Below are 23,826 nucleotides of genomic sequence, written 5' to 3' on the forward strand. Positions count from 1 at the left end.
AGACATGCAGTCCAATAGCTTTCCAAGGGAACTCATTTTAAACTGAAGGCAAATATCCCCATGATAACTGTCCACATCCCCCCCCCAAAACCTGCACGAGGCCTGGATAGTGCAGCTCAGCTGGCTGGGGCATCGTTCCATAACTGAAAGGCTGCAGGTTCAATCCCCAGTCCAGGTGTGTACAGGAGGCGACCAACTGATGCGTCCCTCTCTCCCTCTCTCCCTTTCTCTCTCTCTTAAAGCGATAAAATAAATGTCCCTGCATGGGGATCAAAAAAGAAAAGAAACCTGCATACGAAAGGCTAAAATTGGCTTTTTTCCTTTCCTTTGCAAGGAAGGCTAGCCAGCCGAGGCACAATTCCCTCCTTCCCTGTTCGAACGAGTGGGCACTGGAGTAGCCCTGTCATCCAAAAGACAAGACAATAAAATGCTTCTGAGTTTTCACCAAGCCCTGGTTATTCTCTGCCTCCTAAAATTTCTCTAGGGTCTGTCCCTACAACCACCCTGGGCTAGTGCAGAAGCAAGCAGGGCTGTTCCCAGAACTCAGAGGACCAGTGTCCCAAAGGGGACACCTCGCTGGGAACTGCTGGACAGACCACCACACACTAGGTCCCTCGCCTCCAAGCCAACCCTCCTGGGAACTGCGCCTAAGTGACCCCACCCCCCTCAGAAGGGCTGCTCCCCGCCAGGGCTTTACGTAAAACGATGACTCCTTTACCCTTGGGACAACTCAGGGAAGACCCCCATATTGCAGATCAAAAAATGGCAGCAACGACGGTGAAACACTTACTCCTGGTGCAGAGTAACTGGCAGAACCGGGACTCTCACCGGCACTTCCGGACCCACCCCCCATGCCTTGACCCACCCAGGGATGCCACGCCACGGTTTCCCACGTTCTACTTTCTCCTTATTCCTGACTGGGTGGGGCCCACGTGCCCACCAGGGTCTCAGGGTGATTACTTTACATTTCTAGCCTCAGCTGACCCATACCCTCTTCTCCATTCACCGCCCCACCCCCCGCCCTCTGGCTTTTTCCAGACTCTGTGCACATGCCGTTACCTCTGCTTTTCCTTCTGGAGGGCTTTGCATCGCCAACCCCTCCCCCACATGTCCCTCTTTGCCCACTAGGTGCACCTGCAGTGCAGTTCCTCACTTTCTACTGACACTGGAGGTGCCCACGGGTGTCCCCTCGAGTCTGCAACCTTCTCCAAGGCGGCAGCAGCTCCGGCTCTCCCACCACCTGCCCCTGTGCTCCCATAGCTTAAGCAGGGCCATGATCAGATGGCCTATAACCTTCAGAACTAGTGAATGTGCTCTGGGAAATCAGCAGTGACACAAAACCAACAGACTGAGGGGCTAGTCCCAGACTGACCCAGGGACGAGGACACTGGAAGGATGTGTGCGCACTTTTTAAAAGCTCTGCCTGTCAGGGAATTTTTTTTTTTTTTCCACCAAGCATTGAAGTGTTGCAAGCAGGGCTGAAGAGAACACCTAGGTATCTGCTTGCTAGCTAATGGGCTTAGGAAGGAAGCCTATTTGGATCTGAAAGGAGACTAGTGCAAACTCAAGGGTTACCCATGCATCACAGAAGCAAAGAGAGACAAACTGAACCCACGACTCAGTGTTTTCATTGGTGTTTCCTGGCGGCAGGAGGGGGAGCAACGGGGATATTTCAAAGAACCTTTTTTTTTTTTTAAACCACTCAGGCATCCATTCCTGACCTCGACTAAATCCTGACACCAACAGCAACGAGGCACAAAAAGCAAAGTGAACGACCAACCCTGACTCACCAGGAATCATTTAAAATGTAAAATAATGCTCCCGTGGAACAGCTGCAAATGCATTCACATTCCTGGGTACTCTGGAAATGCACAAAATGCACCAATATATATATAAATGTTATGTAAATTTCACCCCAAGCTAAGATGCTAGTTAGAACAAACAATATATTAAATCCATTTTGCTCACCTTCTTAGGACTTAGTGAGCCCCCAGGGACCGTCTGCAAGCTCAACGCTGGTCTTACACAATGTCCAAGGAGACTCACTCACAGTGGGGAATGGAGGGGTTCTCCTCTCTCCCCAGTCCTTGTCCCTGCAGCCAGCCCAGGCATTCGCAACAAACTGCTGACTACAGAGGAAGGCCTTCAAGAGCTGGGGAAGGCCCGTAACACAGGTCTGGGTTACGTTTCGGGGTGTTCCTCCCAGAAAAAAAAATCATTCAAATATATTTTCCAGTATGTTTTTCCTCCATTTACTCAATGTCTCAAGAGCAGCCACACCTGCTTGGGTCAGTTCAAAGATCCCAAGACAAAGGGAAGCCCAGCTGGTCACCCTTAGCTGACCCGCAGGGCACTGGGCACCCAAAAAGGCCACTCCATAGTCATGGGGATCAGCACCGGCTTTCGAAGCAACTTCAAATGAATGAGAAGCATGAATCGGAATGTTGCCTTATACTTAGGCACGTGGAGGGGAAACACAGAGCAGAAAAGTGTGTAGGAAGTCAGAAGCACGCACTATTACCAAGGCAGCCTCATGAGAAGGTCAACAACACACAGGAGTCTTCACCCATGACTTAAAAGTGGATTGATAAGGACTTGCTTAGTCTTGAGGTTCTTAGGGTTCCCACTTTAGCCATCAAACAGACGAGCTGAAACACATGTATCATTTGTAAGAACACAGGTCTTTTCATAAACATGTGAGGCTCTTAGGAAGGGTTTTCGGAACATTCTAACATCTTGCAGGTCATATCATTTGTGGGATGCCTACCGTCAGTTCTCCATTTCCCTGTCAGTAGGACTGGCTAAGGTCGTCCCCGTCCTTAATAATTTCAAAATTCTAATTAGCAAAACCCACGGACGCAAAAATATTTTATCTACTGCTACCTATACAGGCAACAATCATATAAAGACAAAAAAGAGAGAGTTTACACAAGTGGATGTGGACAGGAGGCCATGAGCCAAATTCCCTGACAGGCAGAGCTTTTAAAAAGTGCACACAAACAGTGAAACTAAGCTGACAAATAAGAAGCAAAGGAGGGACATGGCCCTCAGTCTACCAAGTAACCGCAGCGCCTGCCATTTTCACAGCACGAGGGGTGAATCTCTAGCGGTAAAACCACGGACTCCGCAGGCCTGCAGAGTGAGACCACACTGGTGGCCTGTGGTCAGCTGATGACATGCCCACTCTCAGAAGGAAAAGCTGGGGTGGGCAGAGAGTGGCTCCTGGGACATGACCGAGGTGCACGGGTGGCTTGTCCTGGCCATCTGTGAACTGCAGAGTCCTGCCCCATTTAGCCTCGTGGCTTCCCAGACCATAAAATGGGAACAATCCACTCGGGATGGGGTGAGCTCCTGACACCAGGAGCTCACATGTCCACAGTAAAAGCTGAAGCCTCTTGAGGACACTCCAGAGAGGGGCCCTGCAGTACAGATGACAGTCACTTCCAAGGCCGGAAATGGAGACTTCCTAGGGCAGGCTACAGATTAACAATGTTTATTTGAAAAAGCGTTTACTACCAGAGCCAAAAGTACTGCTAATGACCTTGACACCGTCTGGTTAAAAACTCTGAAGGAACTCTGGGCAGTCTAATTTCTATTTCCTAAAAACAGTCCTGAGAATTTATCCCTTTTCATTACGTATTACAAATCCATTATTAGGACTCCTTCCTTTCTGGCTCGTCCTACGTTTGAAAAGCATTCACTATTCTACTAAAGCGACTTCCCTCAAAATTACCTCATTATTCTATACTTGCCCGATTTTGTCATGGATATAATCACTACCATCATGCCTTCAGCAGCTATTTGCTGCACTATAATTTCCAGATGAATTTTTGGTGTGGAAACAACACAGCCACAATAAGATAATTAATTACAACTCTATTACAGCTTAGAGCACAGAGAGACTGAAATTAAAATGCCAACATTTTTAGTATTTCATTGTTAATATCATGTTCATCTTTATATCCAGAAATTAATTACTATGAAGACATTTACGGCTAGTAGATTTTGTTTCTGAATGCTGCTGCAGCTTCTTCTTGTGCTAGAATAACTATTTCTGCAACATTGGAAAACCCAAGTCCTGGAAGGGACCGGCACAGCAACGCCACGACTGATCAGACGTGGGGCTTCCACGGGGATCTGCCTCTTGGCAGCAGAATATTGAGCAAGCTCCTCAGCTTCTCTGTGCCTCAGAGTTTTTGCTCATCCAAGAACTGGTGACAAAAAAAAAAAAAAGAAAAAGCAGAATCTATTCCTAAATTACCCTGAGAATTAAATTGGGTAAATTACATACAGCTTCACAGAATATTCTGGATTTACTTCCTGCCAAATCCACATGAGCAATCATCTCTTTAACTTACAACGTATACACTCGATGCAAAGATATTCCGTGTTTAAAATTCTACTCAAAACTCTGCGATCTCACACTTTTAAAATGGGTAGGCCTCATGTCTTTCAGTGGCGGGGCTGTCCACACCTCGTGCTTTTCTTCCTGCCAACGTACTCAACTCCTGATTATTCAAAAGTCGGCGATGAGCACCAGAGCGCCTGACACATTCTCCGAAGGCATGAGAGTTTTCTCCCCAACCCCTAGAAAGGGGCCTTGTTCTCTGAGAGAACGGAAGGGGCCCAGGTACAGGACAGCAGGTTCTAACTAATCAGTATAGGGAGAGGCTTTGGGAGGCTGAAGGCACGGAAATGGCATTAGCAAACAAACTGCCTGGGAGGCCCAGGAAAGCCAAGGACCTCCCAGGGTCTTCTCCAAATCTGTCTTAATGAGCATCGCCTCATTCTGTCCACTCACAAGCATGCCTCGTGCCATACTCAGTGAATTTTGTCTCATTAATTTCAGACATATTGAAACTAATGTTGAGCTTCTACTGCTATTTTACCCACTGGGCCTGGGAGTGTATTTGGTTCCTGAAAACCTACCCAACATCTTACATGAAACCAAAGGCAAAACTCAGGGCAATTTGCCCTCATCTGACCTCCTCGCCACCACAATCTCACAGCATTAACTGGCCAGAGAGAAGGCTTAGCCAAGACGGTCAATGTCTTTTGAACTGTAGACAACTATAAACTAAGCCAACAGTGGTACCCAGCATATTATTCTTCTGACGGCAGGAGCATACTTCCACGAAGCCATTCTAAAACCTCTAGCAGGAAGTGCTCTTTCCCCCTCTGAATTCCAGCAGCACTCCATCCAGCACTGCCTGGCATGAGTTCCCGGGGTGCCTGTGAATTCCTGCTCCTACAGGGGTAACCTCCTAAAAAAGCACCTCTACATGGGTGGGTTAGTACCTTCCTATGAGGGGCATCGGGCCAAGAGTTATGGAACGTAGAACAGCATTCTGAATGAATGAACATTCCTTCATCAGCGGACAGCTACATGGGAAATAATGCTCAACCCATGCAAAAATGAATAAGCCCATGCACTAACAGCAATAACTCTTTTTAATCCTCAACCGAAGACATGTTTCCATTGATTTTTAGGGAGAAAGAGAAACATCAATTGGTTGCTTCCTATACACAGGCCGACCAGGGGTCAAACCCGCAACCTATGCAGGTGTGTGCCCTGACCAGGAATTAACCTGGCAAGCTTTAGAACATTGGACAATGCTCCAACCAACTGAGCCACAAGCCTAGAGCCATCAATAACTCTTTTTACTCATCATATGTCGATAGTAACTCAAGTTATGAGCATACAAGACATCTCAGAGAAAAGGAGTCTCCTTAACAGAACAAAAAATCTGAGGTAGCATACCTCCCTCAGTGGCTTCTAGCATACACCCTGGAGCCATCTGGGGCTGGGTTCCCATCCCAGCCCTGACATTTACTCATTTTGTGACCTTGGGCAACTCAGTCTCTCCATGCCTCTCAATTGCTGGTAAATAAACTAAACTAGCGATATCAATAGTACCTCCCCCATTAGACTGTGTGAGAATTACGCACATACTGTATGAGAACCACTTAGAGCCTGGCACATAATTAGTGCCATATGTGTTAGTTAGTCTTACTAGCATTGCAAAAATGGTTTCCATGGGGGGAAAAAAACACAAGAATCAGCTATCTGGCAGTTCAAATGCCTAGCAGGATTTTTACCAGAAAAAGAGACGTTGCCATCTTCAAATTGTCAAGCCAGATTTTCTCCATTTCCCGACAGGGATCCTTGGACTGGCAGGTAGGGTGAAACTCACCCGGGGGGTGGCTCTCTGTACAAAGAACTGAATGCCGTGAAAACGGAGCAGGCTCCAAGACCACTGAGCCCAACACAAAGCTTTCAGCCGAGGAGGGCTGGCCCACAAACAGCCATTGTCTCCACAAACAACCCTGCCGTTGTTGGCAGGAAGGGCGCCAAAAGAAGCCAGGTGACTTACGCATTTCGGTCGGGGCTCTGCGTAGACACAACCACAGACACAATTAATTGCGGCAAGAGAATCTAGAACTGTGTGCTGAACTAAGTCTGATAAGCTAGGTTTTCAGTTTAGCTGTTTAAAGGACACTCATCCACAGCACCTTGGCCGCACTACGCAACCATGAGTCCATTTCGAAGCCCGTCACATCATGCGGTGATTTATTTATTAATGGTGTGGGGAACAGCTGTGACTGTCGGGGAGCAACATCTGTCATTTCCCCTCAACATTGTTGCAACTCATTAAATATAAATTCCCACAAATATCTCAACTTGAACCTGTGTTGCAGGTACATATTCACAGAGTAAAATGGAAGCTGCTAGGCCACCTGGTGCTTTATCACTTTTTACTAAAATTATTTATAGCTCAAAACTATTCATTATTCACATGTCAGAATGATTAGAGTGGTAGAATAACAAATTCACACTTATCATCATCTTTTTAAAAAATCCTTGCCTGAGGACATACCCACTGATTTTGGAGAGAGGGGAAGGGAGGGGGGGAGCGAGGGAGAAACAGTGATGTGAGAAACATTAATTGGCCACCCCTCACACAGGCCCCGACTGGGGACTGAACCTGCAACCCAGGCATGTGCCCCAACCTGGAATCAAACCCACAACCTTTAGGTCCACAAGACAATGCTCCAACCAATTGAGCCAACTGTCTAGGGCTATCAACATCTTATTTTCTGATAAAAATACAAATTATAAATATTATGGCAATAAGATTGATACTACACAAGAACAAACCCCCAAAACAGAAATTTGTTTGTTCTGATCTTGATTCCAAGGTCAGAATCTGTTTTTATTCACTGTGGAACACTACTTACTTACACGGCTGCTTCAGGGAGGTCTCTTTACCCCAAGTGGGAGAGAAGATTAGGCAAGGTAGACTGATGACCAAAATAAACACCCCCAAACCTCACTGGCCTAACGCAGTAATGGTTTAATCTCTTCTTCACAGTGCATCTCCGTGCAGCTTAGTGGGGAGGCTCTGCTCCACACGGTCATTCAGGACCCAGATTCCTTCCACCCTGCGGCTCCATCATGCCCTCGGACTTCAGATCTCTCCGCTGCACCCCTGCAGCTGGTCAGCAGACCAGACACGAGCAAGTGCAGAAAAGGCACCCCACTCTTACCTGGCTCTCATCTCTATACATGTACTGTTGGTAAGAACCAGTCCTGCGGCCCCATCTAGATGCAGAACACAGTCAAGGACAGTGGTCATCAACTAGGGGTCATTTTGAGTCCTGGGGACATCCAGCAATGTCTGGAGACACCTTTGATTGTGACCACTGGGCAACCAGCATCAAGTGGGTAGAGTGAGTCCAGGGATGCTACAAACCATCCCACCAAAACCACCCTGCAGTCTCCCCACAACAAAAAAGTTACCTGGCCAAAATGTCGGTAATGTTGACATCTGTAAGTATGGAGCCAGACGACACTCAACATCTCACTGCTGAGGTCTACCACCATGTGCCACTAGCACACACTCTAATTAACCCCAACAAGTCCACACCGTCAACAGTTTGCTCATTCATCTGCTTCTCCGTTCCTCCATTCATTCATCCCAATTCCTAAAGGAGACAAGGTCCCTACAGACCATGCAGTCACGATGGGGCAGGGAAGCAACCACAGACCAAGTTACCATATGCTGGGGTAAGAGGGGTTAAACAGAGCAAATGGAAGGAAAATTAATTCTGCCTCAGGAGTCAGGGGAGGACCCACAGGGCAGGAGAAGGAGAAGGAAATCTCGAAGGAAGACTACACTCACAGCTCCCATCGAAATGTTGTGGGGGTTGTAGTTTGTTTTTGTTTTTGTTTTTGTTTTTGTTTGGTGTGGGGCAGAAGGGGGGTTTGTGGGAGACTGTTCCAGGGTAAGGGAACTGCATGAACCAAGCAGAGACAAAAGGACATAGTTTATTCCACTTTCCAATATGGAGGACAGCAGTCGCTGGGGTAATAAAGGTGGTCTTGTAGAAACGTCTTTTTAAATGCTGCATTTGCGAAAGCCTTCAGCTCCCAGCACCAGATTTAATTTCTCACACAGCTACATACCCCGGCCTTCTGTCAAGGGGTCCCTCCAGAAACATTTCACACCACCAGGCATCACAAACTTGTTAGTGTGAGGCAAAGCTTTGGTAAGGACCAGAAATCTCACTGCCAAGTCCCCAGTAAAACCCATCACCAACTCTTTCAAACTACGCAGCCTCAAAGTCAACACCAGATTGACTCAGCAGGTAACCAAAATCGTCCATCTTTGTTCCCAAGGACAGGCCAGTTTAGAAGTCAGACCTGTTAAATTACGTTACACTGAACCCATTCGCTTTTATTTTTTAAGTTTTTGCTTCCTTCAGTTTTTAATCCCAGCAGTGAATGTGGGGCCCAGGGCACAGTGAAGATCATGAAGGACACAGACTGCCAGGGTCTGGCACATTGGCTCTGGCGGAAACTCACCACATGACCTTGGACAAGTCACCTGACTTTCCAGGCTCAGCGGCCTCATGTCGAAAGCATGCAGCACTGAGCCTGAAGCATACAACAAATACTACTATCTTTGTGCTCTAGGAAGCACCCCCACTCCACCCCCAAAATTGTTATAAATTGTGGAATCCAACACAGGTTGGGAAAGAAAATATCTGGTAAAATTCTGTGTAGAAAATCATGAAGAACAGCTGCAACTTGCTTTGGGCAAAGATGTTTTTAATTACGGAGCTGAAATCATCACCATGTAAAAAAAGTTATTTTTTATTTTGAAGCGAGTGCTGAATTTTTAAAATACCATATTCCTATGCAATCACTTACCCCCTTATTCTCTTTACTCACTCTTCTTCCCTCGAACAGTTGCCTCTCTCTCTACATTTCTTATTTTAACTGTGATCAGCTTTGGGAAAACAAAGCGTATTTAGCTATTAAGTACTATAGATTATATTGAACAGCACCAGTCACCTAGCATTAAAAAGCCTCATAAAAGGAAGAAATGTGTTTCTTCACAAGTCAGAATCTCCAAGGAGAAGTTCCGATGAGGGGAGCGGACTGCAGAAGCCACAGGGGAGTGAGGGTGTTCGGAATCACTGCCTCCGATGGCGGGGCGGGCATTCCGAATTGCAGGGCAATTGGTCACCATTTCTAGGGTTTCACCTAACCGACCCCTTTCACCTTCATTGACGGTCTGGCAGAACCCAATGGCACCGCCCTTCGCAGTAAGTCGGAGGTAAGGAACGAAATGAGAGCCAAGGAAACTGGAAGAACTAGGCTGAATCCTGTTTAGACTGCAAAAGCGATTATTACCGCCCTCCTCACCTACGAGGAGTTCTGAGTTGTCTGGACAGCCGCTCCTGTCCAGTTTTCACTGCAGAATGGACTTGACCGCATGAGAAAGTTATTCTAAGGAGTACCTTAAAGACAGAGTTTGGCACCTCTACGGGCAGGTTCCGCAGATAAGGTGAAATAAATCTGGGGTAAAATCCAACATGTTCTTTTTACCTGTTCGTGAAGACGTTTTTCTGTAAATCAATGAACATACTAGAACGTATCACCACCAAAGGATGCAATTCTCAAAAACCCTATCAGTATTTTGTCATAAACCCAAGGTGAGTGAACTATTAAATGTTGATAGACTGGACTCCAGCGTTAGAAAAAAATAAGTAAACGACTGACTGTAAAGAAACACAAATTCTCTGGGCTGATGTTTTACATTCTGTGTACAGATACAGAGGTAATTTATTAAGTAGATTCTGTTCACCTAGAAGATTCCCCTTCCATAAAGAGAGTTTACCTTTTTCTTAGGTGCAGTCACAGACCATGAGGAAATCTGGCTTATCAGGGCCATGAATGAAGGTACCTTGGCATACATCTGATTACAGGGAAACCCACATTCCCACAGAAAGGGTGACGTAAACGTCTGGCAATTGCCTTCGGGCATTCTCTGCATCGGATTCACGGAAGTGGAAGCAGCAAGCTCATTACTGTTTCTGGCAATTCGCTGCAGATCAGCTTGCACCAACCTACCACCCCCAGGTAAACAGTCACACTCCAAAGAAGAAACAGGACACAAAGAGTTACCATTTGAGGCATGGGCTTAATACCAGAAAAATAGGTGGCTTATCTAAGGGTCTTATCAGTTGTCATTAAGGGAGTGGAACAAACTTGTCTCCACTCTCGAGGTTCCTTGCGGGTGGGGCTGGGGGGGGTCTAAATAATCAAACAGACATGAGACAGATTGCCTAGAGAAAATAACCAAATTGAATTCACACACGTAGGTGAAAGTCAGAGATGCCCCCTCCCCCTCACGCAGTGGAAGGTCAGAGACGGAAAGGGGACTGAGACACCCTGAGTTAGTGGTGGGTGATGAATCTTGGGGGCCTCAAAGGGTCATCGCAGGACAGTAAGAGCAGATGTTTAGTAAGTGAAAGTTTGCCCTGTCTCATAGGTGGGTCAAAAAATAATCTCTTACTATGGTCAAGGTCCCTCGTTTGAGTTCCTCTAGGTAAAGGGAGGGGCAGAAGTTTCTCGAACCTGAAGCTAAAACTGCCCTTAGCTCAAAATGACCTATATACCACAGAAGCACATTTCGAGGTGACCAGCTATGAACTGGCATACCACCAATCCCAGGAGTTAGAGATTCAGAGAGAAGGCATAGCAGTGAGTTGGAGTCAGGACTTTGGATCTCTCCACTCAGTCATAGGGAACAGGCCCGGGTCCCCTCCCAGCCCCTCCCTGGCACTTATGGCCTCGGCTCATGTGCATTACCAGAAGCATCCTAGCCACAAAAGGGCAAGGCAGCTCGTCCGCCAGCCATATGTGGATCTGCCAAGAAGAAAACAAATAGTCAAGGAGAGCATAAACTCACCCATAAACACACTCCAGACGTCAGGGTGACAGAAAACCCAGAGCAGGCCTAGGTTCCCGCATTTTCCAGTGAGCTCTCCAAGGGCCCAGCCTGAAATCCTGCAACAAGCAGCAACCCAGCCTGGACTAGAACCCAGCTCTCAAAGTCATTTCTGAAGAATACACTGATGCCGCATTCCTTCAACAAGTATTTACTGAGTGCCTGCTGTGTACCAAGTCCTGCGCCACAATCCTACCAAGCAAGTAGCAGTGTCCTTCCTTAAAGACCTGATGAACTGTACATTAAGATTGTCTAAGTCAAGCTTCTTGCCTTTATTAAACAGCTCTCTTCTTTAGAACAATAATCCTGTTCCAAAGAGCAGATTCATAAAGGGACACACAGAGCCATACTGCCTCATCCTGCCAGTCTCTCCTGTCTCTTCTCTTAGGGTGCCCATGCGTCTCACCATGCAAAGTGTCCACCAAGCCCGATTCAGGGTTCTGAACACCAAGGACAGGGCTCCTAAGGAGGGTGGCCTATTTACCCAGGTTCTCCGGGGATCTTTCTGGTTTTAAAATGACAAGTCCCTCCCCACAGGTACCCTTTCAGTCCTGGACAAACTGAGGCCAGGTCCTATGAAAGACAGGTCCCCCACAGGGCGCCTGTCGCTGGCTAGAGAGGGGTGAAGCCACAGGTAAAGAGAGGCTGGCGCCCTTCGGCTGTGGGTTGTCGCCAAATCAGCTTTCTCTGGCTTCCTCCCGAGAAGGCCTATCCGTTTTCTACCCTGGGCCATTTCACCAAAGCTCTGCAAAGGCTCTCCGGTGGCAACGACACAAAAGAAACCCTCATAAACATCAAAGGCTGTAGTTATTTGGATGTGGTTATCTCCGTGGCTGGTTTAAGAGCTTCTTCCCTTCAGACCGGGACTATTCATCCTGAGGTTTCCAGAGCCCGGCACAACGACTGGTGGAAGGCAGGCACTGAATGGAATGAACATTAATCCTAGCTGCTACACATGCGGTGTTTCTGATGTGTAAGGCAACACTTCATGGGAATGATCTCACACTTGCAATAACTCGGCGAGGTTGATTGTCCCCATCTTACAGATGAAGAAACAAAGGCTCAGTCAGACCTTATTTACTCCAGGTCATTATGGCAGAGCTCACACCGGAACCCACCTTGCTTTACGTCATTAACCACTGAACTGAATTCGGATAAAACAAGGTGGACCTGTCCGGTGAGGGATCAAGAATTGATACAGAAGGGTAGCAGACTCATTTCTTGTATCCTCTATCCTTTTGGTTTTCCTGGGGCCTACAAAGCAGAAAAGCAACTAAATTATCAATTAAATTCATATATTACACTGCCGCAAAGCACGGATGGACGTTAGAATTGTGTCAGGCACTCAATATTTAAATAAATGTAATAAATACAATTGTATACCTAAGTCACTGAAGTTCCCTTTTTCAAATGTTATGTTACCCACCACCATACGTGACCCACCACCATACGTGACCCACCACCACACGTGAAGAGATGGACCCTGAAGTGTTAGTGTGGAGCAGGAATGGACAGACAGGTTCCCTGGTTAAAAACGACCCTCTACCTGCATGGCCGAATTAGCAGTTACTCACTAAAAATGACAGTAATCCTTATGTCTTGGGCAAAGAAGGCACGAAGTCTCTAAACAACATGCAGAGATCTATCCGGTGCCACAACCACTTTTAATCTCATAATACCCTGCAAAGAGGCCATTTGCAAACCTACCCTAGAGCAATCAAACTGTGAAAGAATACCACACTCAATACTCCGTTTGAGGAACATTTATCTTAGCTCCAGTCACCATTTGTCAAGCTGAGAACATTTTAATGTTAATACATTCCCAGCCATTTTCTCCAAGCAGCTGAACACATTTCCTCTTTCATAAAAAACACTATCCATAATGATCAAGCATCCCGAGTGTTAAAAAACGTCTAGCATGTGGATGAGTATTTCCAAAAAGAAAGAAAGAAAGAGAAGAAGGAAGGTAGACCAGATGTCTATCACAAAGGCACTGCCAGCCGCAAGTTAATTAGGAAGGGAGATATGGTAGCCAGTTGTGGGCAATTGTTACCCCACTGGTGTCAAACCCTAACAGCTCAGTCTGCTGCTCCTTGAGACCATGTGCTGGCCTGGTGGGCGTAAAAGTTCTTGGGCTGCTTGCTCTGTGCCACCGAGGAGAGAGTGTTTTTGTTTTGCTGTTGTTTTGGAAGAAGCAGGCAAATTGAAGTTGAAAAAGCAGACTGTCAATAACGATTCATGTTGTTAGAAGGGTGGTCCCCAGTGAGACTGCTCACCTCTCAAGCATCGGTGGACACACTGTAGCCTGGCAGCTCTAATTTCATTCCATCTTTAATCATTATTCATGCAAGTAGGCAAAGCTCTTAAACATAAGTCTCTCGGCTTCCTTTAGAGTAAAAGCACCTATAATTTCTTTATCACTGTAGGTCAAATCATTTCTCTGGTGTGAATGACTATTTACTGAGACTTGACTTTGTGTAAACATCAGTGGGGGGCTAGAAGGGGAGGAGAATACAAATTGGGTCTGACCTCATCCGGTCTTGAAGGATCTTGCAAGGAAAGAAAGAAAACCCTGCTGGTCCTGAGCTCTACATCTGCCAGCTGAAAGGCCCCCTGGGGGCCTGTACCCCCCTCCCCCTCCCCACACTAAGCAATGACCAGAAGGGTTCTGTCCACCAGAACTCTTGTGGTATGTGGCCTGATGACAAAAGATGTCCTGAGACATCTTTTCAATACACCTCCCTTCAGCTCGAGTGGGTTTCTGTTCTTTGCAATTAAACAGACACAAAAAGGATGTCAATCTTAGGTGATAATACGAGACAACCTATAATCAGTGCCCTTTGTACAATGAACGAATGAATGTTGAATGAAATAAAAGATGGAGGCAATTTCACGGAAGAACTCTGGAGGAATGAAGGGCTGGTAAGGTCTAAAGTGACAGAGTTACCCTTTTTTCCTCTCTCTCATTTTTAGACAGAGGGGAAGGGAGGAAAAAAGAGGGAGAGAAACATCAGCGTGTAGCTGCCTCTTGTGCACCCTCCTCTACTGGGGACCTGTCCCACAACCCAGGCATGTGCCCTGACTGGGAATAGAACTGGCAACTCTTTGGTTCACAGGCCAGCACTCAATCTACTGAGCCACACCAGCCAGGCAAATTAACTTTTTAAAAAGTGCTAAGAGCAGCCCTGGCTGGTGTAGCTCAGTGGATTGAGCGTGGGCCTGCGAACCTCATGATCGCGGTTCAATTCCCAGTCAGGGCACATGCCTGGGTTGCGGGCCAGTTCCCAGCAGGGGACTCACGAGAGGCAACCATACACTGATGTTTCTCTCCTTCTCTCTTTCCTTTCCTCTCTAAAGATAAATAAATAAAATCTTTAAAAAAAAAAGTGCTAAGAGCAGAGTCCACCTTTAAAGATGGGGTATAGGGAGAAGACACTGTAGGCCACAGAATGTTCCAAAATTAAGAAAGAGGCTATGCAAAGCATTTTTGGGGAACAGTGGGTTAACCATCCCAGCTAATGAGGCATTTTGAAGTCAAGCAGAATGTAAGTCAAGGTTGAAAAGGAAGTCTAGAGGTCAAGCTGCAGGTAACTTTAAAGGAAAAAACAGACTTTCCCCCCACCCCACCCCACCCCCGCTCCCACCCTCTTAAACCAGAAGCGACTGAAGGATATAAAGCAAGGGAATGAACAATGAAAACAACCTACCATCCTGAGGGTGAGAGAACCTACAGCCCAGAGAGAAACAAGGTGCTCAGCTAGGATGGACGTGAAGGGAAAGGTGGGGCCTGTCACTTGGGAGGGAGCATTAGCCTGTTCATAAACAGAATACCAATATTAATAACAATGCTCCCTGTTTCCACAGTATGTGCAGACACTTTTTACCAGAACCTCATCAATTCTCACAGAGGCTCAGGGAGGAGTACAAGGAGTGTGATTATCTGGATTGATGAATGGGAACTCCGCCAGAAAAGTTACATTTGCTTGGTCGGTAGGAGTAGGACGGGGGTGGAGAGGAGCAGCAAGAGCAAAGAGAAACACAGGACACAACACCTGCAATTCCACTTCCAAGACTATGTGCCACCTGGGCACACCTGCATTTCCATCCCAGTAGTACATGGAGGTCTGACACCCCAGGAAGCCCTGCATGTGAGAATAAGTTTTATCACAGCAGAATGTTGGTGATGAGTTTAATCCATGCAGGAATTAGCTGATCAAGTGGTGAATGAGGCCTCTTTTCCCAGGCATCGGCTCCGCCCCCAGGGGAGCATAAGCAGCGCCCACAGCTCCGCCAGGGAGCTCCTCCAGGCCTCAGCAGCCGGACAGGGTCTAAGGCCAGGAAACGGCAGGCTGAGACCCGCCCAAAGGAAATGCGAGCCTCGTGTCCACCACTTGAGGCCTTCCTCTTTAGCCCCTACCACGACAGCGAGTCAACCAGAAAGAAAACAAGTGCTTATTTTCTCCAAACTGTGATTTCAATCGTGGAGGCCGACTCCCGGAACTCACAGCGCAGCTCCCAGAGCCAGGAGGGAAGGAGCAGGAAAAGCAACGCCTCCTCCCTTCCTTGGCTTTTGGCTTCAGCCTCAGTGACCTGTGACCTTGTGTCTGCCGTTCCAGGAACCACAGTCCCTCCACAAGTGCACCTGCCTGGACAGCCCTCTGCATTATGTGGGGAGTCATGTGGTCAACCAAAACAGAGAAATGCATTTTGGAGCTTCCCAAATATATTTCAAGGCAAGTCCCTGGGGGCTTAATTTTCCTTCTCAGCCCGGGCCTGGCTCGAAGCCCAACCTTGCACTGGCTCTCGGGGTCAAGGCTATCTGGGTCCCCTGCTGGTTTCCGGGCTGCTCAGCTCCCCCTTCAGAACCTTTGTGGGCACAGTCTTTTGTCACTCACTCAGGGGACGCTGGACCAGAGGGCAGCCGCTGCATTCTCGGGCCAACACTCATGTCCTCCAGTCACTGTGTCTCAGCCACTAACAGTCAGCTCACCATGTCACCTGTCTACAGAGAGCTGTCACTATAAAGACGACTTCAATGAGGTGGTTACTAAGTCAGAAGCCACGCTATTCTGTTCAATTCCATGTTCCTGCTAAACGTATTCATCAAAATCCTGAGAATTCTTACCCACGCATGTATTTATCACAACACGAGCCGAGATGTTTGAGTGACCAGCACTTCCCACAGCAAAATCTCTCCACAAGCCATTACCTGCTTGAGCTCCAGCTCTTTATGATGCCATTTCACAGCCCAGAACAGTTTGCAGGGAGAGCGCAGGAAGGAAGGCCTTCGAACCGCTCTGGTAGTCACCGTGGCTGCCGAGGGAAGTACGCACGCCCCCAAACTCTCTGGATGTCCTCTCTGGATGTCCTCCTAGCCCTGGGACCCAAATGACTCTTTCTGAACATCGAAGTAACCAGAGGGAGACCCGAGGCTGCCACACAAGCGTCCCTGCCCGTTCCAGGTCCTACCAGTTGCCCTACAGTCTTTGTTGGGCCACATCCTGGGTGATGCTCGGCCCTTTGCCATGTTTCTACCCTGAGCTGTGCCAAGCACACTCGGGAAGTCTTCCACAAGAGGCAGATGGGGAGGGGGAGAGAGCCAGGAGGTAACACCTCTCTGTTACATAATTCGAAGCCCCGAACCCCCTGAGAGCAGCCTCGGAGAGATCTCCTGGCCTAGCACTTCAGAATAAACAACTACTTGAAAGAGACAATTATAATCTTTTATTCTATCACCAGCGTACAGTCAGATTACGGTGGGATGGAACCAGATTCTTTAAGATACGTGTCATTCCCTCATTCAATTGACAGTTGTGTGATGCCCAATACCTGCAGAGCACTGAGCGAGGACCAGTAGGGACCCACTTTAAAACCCGGTCTGGGCCCCATCACCTGGGGAAGGCTGTAGTGCTGCTCACCTTCATCCTCTTCTCCCTTTTCAGTACAAGAAATACTGGCCTGTGGCTACATGGGGTCATAGGACTAGTCCTTGCCGAATGTAAGTCACTTCTAGGTCAGATCGTGTCAAGGCTACAACATGACCCCCCAAGTTCCTTTCCAGTGCTGCAGTGACCCTGCAAGCACTCTAGGGATATCACGTCCATCAGTCTGGGTCTTTGAGTGACCTTGATAAGCAGGGCTCACCTGCTGACCTCATTGGACACATGACATGAGCAAGAAACTGCACTCAGCCACTGAGATTTGGAGGTGCTTTGTCACTGCAAAATGACCTATCTTGCTGATACATCACTGTTTAAAAGAGAGATACCTGCAAAGTCCCCCTTCCTCATTTGTTTTCTAAATCGCATTATACAGAAAAGCAGAATTTGTTTCAAAATTTAAGGGCAGTAGGGACCGAATAAAACCTTGAAAGGTATATCCTGACCAATGTGGCTCAGTGGGTTGGGCATTGTCTCATAAAGTGAAAAGGTCACCAGTTAGATTCCCAGTCAGGGCACATGCCTGGGTTTCAGGCTGGTCCTTGGTTGGGGCACGTACAAGAGCAACTGACTGATGTTTCTCTCTCACATAGATGTTTCTCTCCCTCTTTTCCCTCTTCCCTTTTCTCTAAATATAAATAAATAAAATCTTTACCAAAAAAATCCTAAAAACCTTAAAATGCAGAGGATGCTGACAGGTTAGACAACTGGGAAGGATAAGGAATGGAAACAGAACAACCTTTCAACAACAGTGAAATCTAACCATTCGTGAAATTCAGCTGAAGAGTTTAAAGGCCAGGAAGAAAAGGTTGCCTTCTAACAACAGGTCCAGTCATTTACAAAGTAGTGAGGTCCCCAGTGAAAGAAGCATTCAAGCAAAGGCTGAATGACCACGTGCTCCCTCCTCACAAGTCCAACACCACTCTGTTACTCTCTCTAGCTTCCAGTGACCTTAGTTAGAAGGAGGTCACCATTTCTCCACTGCCCTGTAAGTTCTCGAAGGTGGTTAGTTTTTAAGTCTCCACACCCCACCTCCACCCCTGGGCCCTTATCACAAAGCCCATTATCTCTCAAATGCTTGATAAACATCTGGAATGGATTAAATGAACCCTGTAGAAAGCTCTGGAGGGAAAAGGTTGTTCTAACAACCTCTAGGGGCAACCTCTAGGGCTGCCTAACCTGGAGCTAAATACACCTCTGCAGACACCTGGGGGTGGGGGAGCCTCCACCCTAAACAGCAACAACAAAACAACCCTGAACACCAACACAACACTGGATTGTGATGTAACACAGTACACAATTCAAAACCACAGTGCAACCTAACACTGCACCATGGCTATCTTTTGTTCCTGGACATGCATTTACATGTTCAGGCAGCTGTTTTCCCAAGTGGAATTGTGTGTATGAGGTATTTATTTTTTTTCTATCTAAAAAAAAAAAAAAACCCACCACACCCTTTGTTTCTATTGCATTGTCACACTCCCTCTTACCTCATCACGTGGTTTTTCTCCTTGCAGGAATACAGTACACACCCTGCATTATTGCTGACATAAAAATTACTTGTCAAAATACCTCGCTCCTAACACCATCACAAATCGGATCTTCCTAAAGCCTCAGCCTTTGTTTTCAGCTGGGACCAGATAACTCACCTCCTTCTCCCCAGGCTTCCTGCCGGCTTGGAGAAGAGGGATAAATGCCAGTGTCATTTTTATTTCTTAAAGTCACCTTTCAAAACAAAACTACCCTGGAGGCGAGTGACAAGCCTTTCAAGTTATTTTGTTTTCTCTTTCTAAGGGACTTGGTGGCAGGGAGAAAATCTGCCACTGATAGCCTGCAGGGGCTACTGCTGCAGGGCAAGCGAGAGCACCAGCTACCAGGAGCTTTTGGCTCTCAGCAATCCCTCCTTCCTCCCACAACAAACCCGGCCCGTTCCCATAACCGTCCTCATCCTCTGCCGCTCCTGCAGGGCGCCAGGACTCTGCCCTCTAGGAGACAATGCCAATGCCAAGGTGTCCTCCTATGTCTGAAGGTTACGTTTCCATTGAGCTCTACCAAGAGAGCCCCAGATCTGGTTAGGTGGACATCAAAACAGAACTATCCTTGGAAAGAAAAGAACAGGCCAGAGTTTTTGGAAAAGAACCAACAACCTAAAGATAAAATGCAGACTGAGAGCCTAATGGTTCACAGCTTTTATAAATGGAAACTTAACTAAAGCTCTGTTTCTGTTCTTTCCGCGCCCCCACCCCCAGCAGCCCTCCCTTCCACCTCCCACTGACTTGCAGCTGACACTCTGATACTGCGAACACCATCGCAAGGAAGGGGTGGGGGAGAGACATTATTTCATAGGAAAGTCACTATATCTGACCTGTGCCCCAGCTGAGCACTGGTCCAATTTTCAACCAGCCACACTGATAGCTTTTCAACAAACGCTATCCCACTGAAGCCCAAATACATTACTACACATAAGAAAGCAGGTATATATCCAAAGCCCACGTTCAGACACAACTGCCTATCTCATCAAAGGGAAGCAGGTGGAATTTACACAACCCCCAAAGCACCCTGCCCGCCCTCAATGCCTTCCTCAAAAGGAAGGTTTCAAGTCGTTGGCAATTTCTTTCCAGCAGCCCCCTCCTCCCACATACAGCAACGGAATGGTGTGATGCAGAACCCGCCCCAACGCCCGGGCAGACACCGTTGGCCCAGATGACCCACAGACACCCAGGCGGCCACCCAGATTATCGGGAGTTACCTGAATCTCTCGAGTCCCTTTCATCCGCTTCTGCACGATGACATCCAGTGGAAACACTCCGCGTTTGGGAGGCTCGAGGCTGACGCGCAGGAAGCACAGTTGAGTCCGGGCTGGGTTCAGCCTGCAGTGAAACACAGGCAAGGGTTAGATACGCGCAGCAGAGAAAGACATCCGAGCATCCTGCCCGCCCGCGGCGGGGAGCGGGTGCCCTGGGCTGGTGGGGGGGGGGGGAGGCGGCGGAGGTGAGAAGGGCCGGTGGGACGAGGAGGGGGTGGACCGCTTCCTAATTGTCTCCACCGGAGACAGAACCACCTCCCGCCACTCCTCTGCAGTCTCCCCCGCCCCCAAGTTCTCCCCTGGTGGTAGCGCTTTTGCTAGCAACGGTAACCCCTCAAGAAAGAAATTCGAAAGAAATACGAGAAAGCGGAGAATAACATCTTGGGGCAAATACATACTGGCAAAATATACCAGGTACGCCCGGTTAGGTGGGAATGCGGGGCGCCCCGTCACCCGGCCAGACAGACCAGCGCTGCATTCGGGAGCATCCCTCTTTCCTTCACGCCATCTGTCACCTCATCAAGTCACTGTCACTCGTTTTGCCGATTTCTTTACTCTTCCCCAAACCATGCCACGCTCCCCGCCCCCACCGCCACCCTAGGCGGGATGGGGGTGTGGGGCGCCGCTTCTCGAACAGCGTCCGTCCGACCAGTCCAGCCTGCTTTGTCCTGCCGCGGCCCTTCCAGGAGCCAGAGCCCCAGGCGCGTGGGTTCACACAAAAGACACCCCCAATATCTGGCCCACCACCGCGTTCTATCCTCCCGGGAGGGGCCTCGGGGCCACAGAGGGGCGCGCGAGGGCAACTTCTGCGTGTGGGGAAAGCGCTCAACAAGGGGCTTTCGAGAGGACCTACTCCAGTGTGCGCGGAGTGGAGGCACAGCTGGGGCGCGCATGCATGCACGTGCACCCCGAGGGGCACGCGCGGCGCGGGCGAGACAGCTCCTTCGGACCGGAGCTCCAGGGGGCATCTGAGGACTCAGCAGAGCCTCCGACAGCGCCGTTCCCCATCATAAACCAAGGCCCCCTTCCCCAACCGACAGCCCAACTCCCACCAGCGCCAGGGACAAACGCAACTCTAGAGACCACCTCCCCACGCCCCGGGGCCCCCCCCCCCCCCCCGCGTCCGTCGCCCTGATCTCCCCTCCTCGAAATCCTTTCGGCCCTACCACCCCCATCCACCGGCCAAAAGGTATCCCCAACACACCAGGGGACGGCTCCCCCTTCCCGCCTCCCTGCTCGGGTGCGTCTGCCCTGCGGGCGCTGACATCCCAGCGTGCCCCTCTTGCCTCCCCCGAGTCCGGAGGGGCAGAGCAGAGAAACAAACCGAAACTCACCAACCTCTCTCAGCGGCGGACTCGAGAGTGCTCTACAGAGGCGGCAGCGGCGGCAGCGGCGGCAGCAACAGCAGCGGCCGCGGCGTCGCCGGGTGGTCCCGCCGCGCCCGCCACCCGCTCGACCAGACGTGCGGCGTGGTGTGCGCCCAGCGCCGGGAGCGCGGAGTCCGCAGCCCCAGCTCTCGGCCCCGCCCTGGGGGAGGCGCCCCACCTGCCCCTACGCCCTCGCGCTCCCCGCTGGACACTGCCGCCCCGCAGCGAGTGGGAGCATTTTTTTATTACCGCCCAGACTAAGGCACCAAGCGAGGGGTCGGGGGGCCGGGCTCCGTCCGCGTGGCACCGCCCCTGCCCCGCGACTCCACCTCCTCCAGCTCCCACTGCACCCCCGCCCCGCGCCCCCAGCGCCCCGCATACACTGCGCACTTGTGCCCGGAGGTCAGTAAGTGCGTCCGGAATCGCATACCACCCCCAGGGTTGAGGAGCAGCCCACCCTCCCTCCCGCCCGCCCTTTCTCAGCCTCGCCCCCAAGGGCCCAACCTTAGTGGGGGTCCTCGACGTCATCGTCTCCACCCTACAGGTGGGACCTGAGCTGGAATCAGGTGTGAAAGGAGGCCGAGCTCAGCCGGCCCGAGGGCGGGGCGGAGGGGGCGCTGAAGCCAGTCGGCAGTTCCGGACCAGGGGACCGAGCGAGGGAGGAGTTGAGATCGTCTGGTTTCCAGAAACTGCGTGGACCCGCGTATTGGCTGACCCTTAAAGTTCACGTAGTCCGGCCAGGGCGAGTCCTGTTTTCGTGGTCAGGAGGCCCAACGCCCCGCCCCTCTCTGTGGCCCCCCTGAGTGGGGTAAGGGGAGCAGGGAGGTGCGAGTCCTCAGGGTTCTGTGACAGCGCGGACCAACCAACCCCTGGACCACCCTAATCTCCCCCTTAAAACCAAATTTCTGCTCAGGGTGTCTAGTTACCCCAAGAACATGGTCTCTTGCTTCTGGCATTAACTATAAAATAGGAGAATGGAGGAGGGAGGTCGCTGGTAGAGGTTTCCATGTCCTGGCGTCTTTTTGAAGGGTTTCTAGGCAGAATGAAGGCCCAGAATTGTATGACTGTGCAAGCGAAGCCTGCCAACTTTCCTGGACTGCTGCGCCAGTTCAAAAGAGGGGTCCCTCAGTCTTCACCCGCCTCACTAGCCCTTCCCAGCTGCCTGAACTGAGCTGTTTTCAAGTCCCCCAAGGCGGGTCCCAAAGGAAAGAGCGGCTGTCTGACCTCTCCCAATAGCTCACTGCAATGCTTCTGCCAAGAGGGTGAGAAGGAAACCCTGCGAACCAAAGGGAGCTGTGACCTACAGAAATTCCTAAGGCACTCAAGTCAACCGACTGTTCTGTCTTGTCCCACAAATATAGCCTGTTAGTAATGTTTCCAAGCACATACAGAAGTCAGTCGCCAAGAAACGGGTGAAGCTTGGTGACCGGCCATCCTTTCCAGGACCTCATTGATACAGCCTTTGCCTGGCTCATCCCTGAAGTCATGGCCTCTTCTGTGCACTTGGCTGGTGTGAAAGTTAATACATGTGTCCTGAAAGCCTAAGGGGTCTTGGAGTAGGAAACGTCAAGAGTATTTTCAACCTCAACTTTAGGGTGGAAGAAAAAAATTTTTTTTCAATGAGAAGCTAATAAGAGTATTGAAAACTCTGGTGTTGGCTGGGGGCTTGGAACAGGACGGTGAGTTAAAACAATCCAAGATTTTACTAGGAAAATTGAGCCCAGAAATATTATGGTTATACAAGGACAACTTTAAAGATTACTTTTAAGAAGCTAATTTCAGGGACCAGTAATGATTTCAAAATGTTTACACTTTTTTCAGCCACTTTCAAAGCAATTCAGGATTCAAGCATTCAGCAGGGTGTGGGGTAAATGTGCCTTCCTTGGCCATTCATTCCCAATGGCCGGTGTTTTAATTCACATAGCATCATGGGTGTTCTACCTTCTGTCCAGTCTTGTAAAGCTGTCACACAGAGAAGGTTAATTAACTGGGGCAGTGCGGGGCAGGCAGCAACCGTTTGAGGCAGGGGAAGAACAGGCAACAACATGTCATGGAAACAGATTCTTACGTGAGACAGTTCCAGGAGCAAGGCCACTAGGACCAGGCCTAGTTCAGAGCTACAAGCTCAAAGCTTCAGAAACCCATTCCAGACTGAGACTCTGTCCATGCCTAGGGGTGAGATAGGATCGAGGCAGCAACCCAGGTCTCGATAAAGCAGAGTGGCAGGGCGGGGCCCCAGCACTGGGGAATAAAATAAGGAGCAGACAGAGGTTCGTGAATTCATTCCACAAATATCCCTTGAGTTCAGACTGTGTACTGAGAACCAGGCTCTAGGGTTAGGACAGAGAAGAAAATAGACCCAAATTCCTGCCCTCACAGAATTGACAGTCTAATGGTGGAAGCGGGGAATACCA

At 49.2% G+C, this 23,826-nt stretch overlaps 1 protein-coding gene across 2 annotated transcripts in view; it reads right to left on the reverse strand.

Moving 5' to 3' along the window:
- The window catches only part of RNF152 (ring finger protein 152), a 62,687-nt gene extending 41,046 nt beyond the window's left edge, over positions 1 to 21,641 (reverse strand). The window contains exons 1-2 of one of the 2 annotated variants that reach the window (XM_037035301.1): positions 21,384 to 21,641; positions 19,989 to 20,109 (exon numbers count right to left, since the gene is read on the reverse strand). The gene's annotated coding sequence lies outside the window, so the exon portion shown is untranslated. Of the gene's footprint in view, positions 1 to 19,988; positions 20,110 to 21,379 lie in introns of both variants that reach the window. The other variant, XM_037035297.1, reaches the window with a different exon arrangement.
- Positions 21,642 to 23,826: the final 2,185 nt, after the last annotated feature.

This window comes from Sturnira hondurensis, unplaced genomic scaffold (assembly GCF_014824575.4).
Source record: "Sturnira hondurensis isolate 20B ecotype Veracruz unplaced genomic scaffold, ASM1482457v3 Scaffold0001872, whole genome shotgun sequence".
NCBI lineage: Eukaryota > Metazoa > Chordata > Mammalia > Chiroptera > Phyllostomidae > Sturnira > Sturnira hondurensis.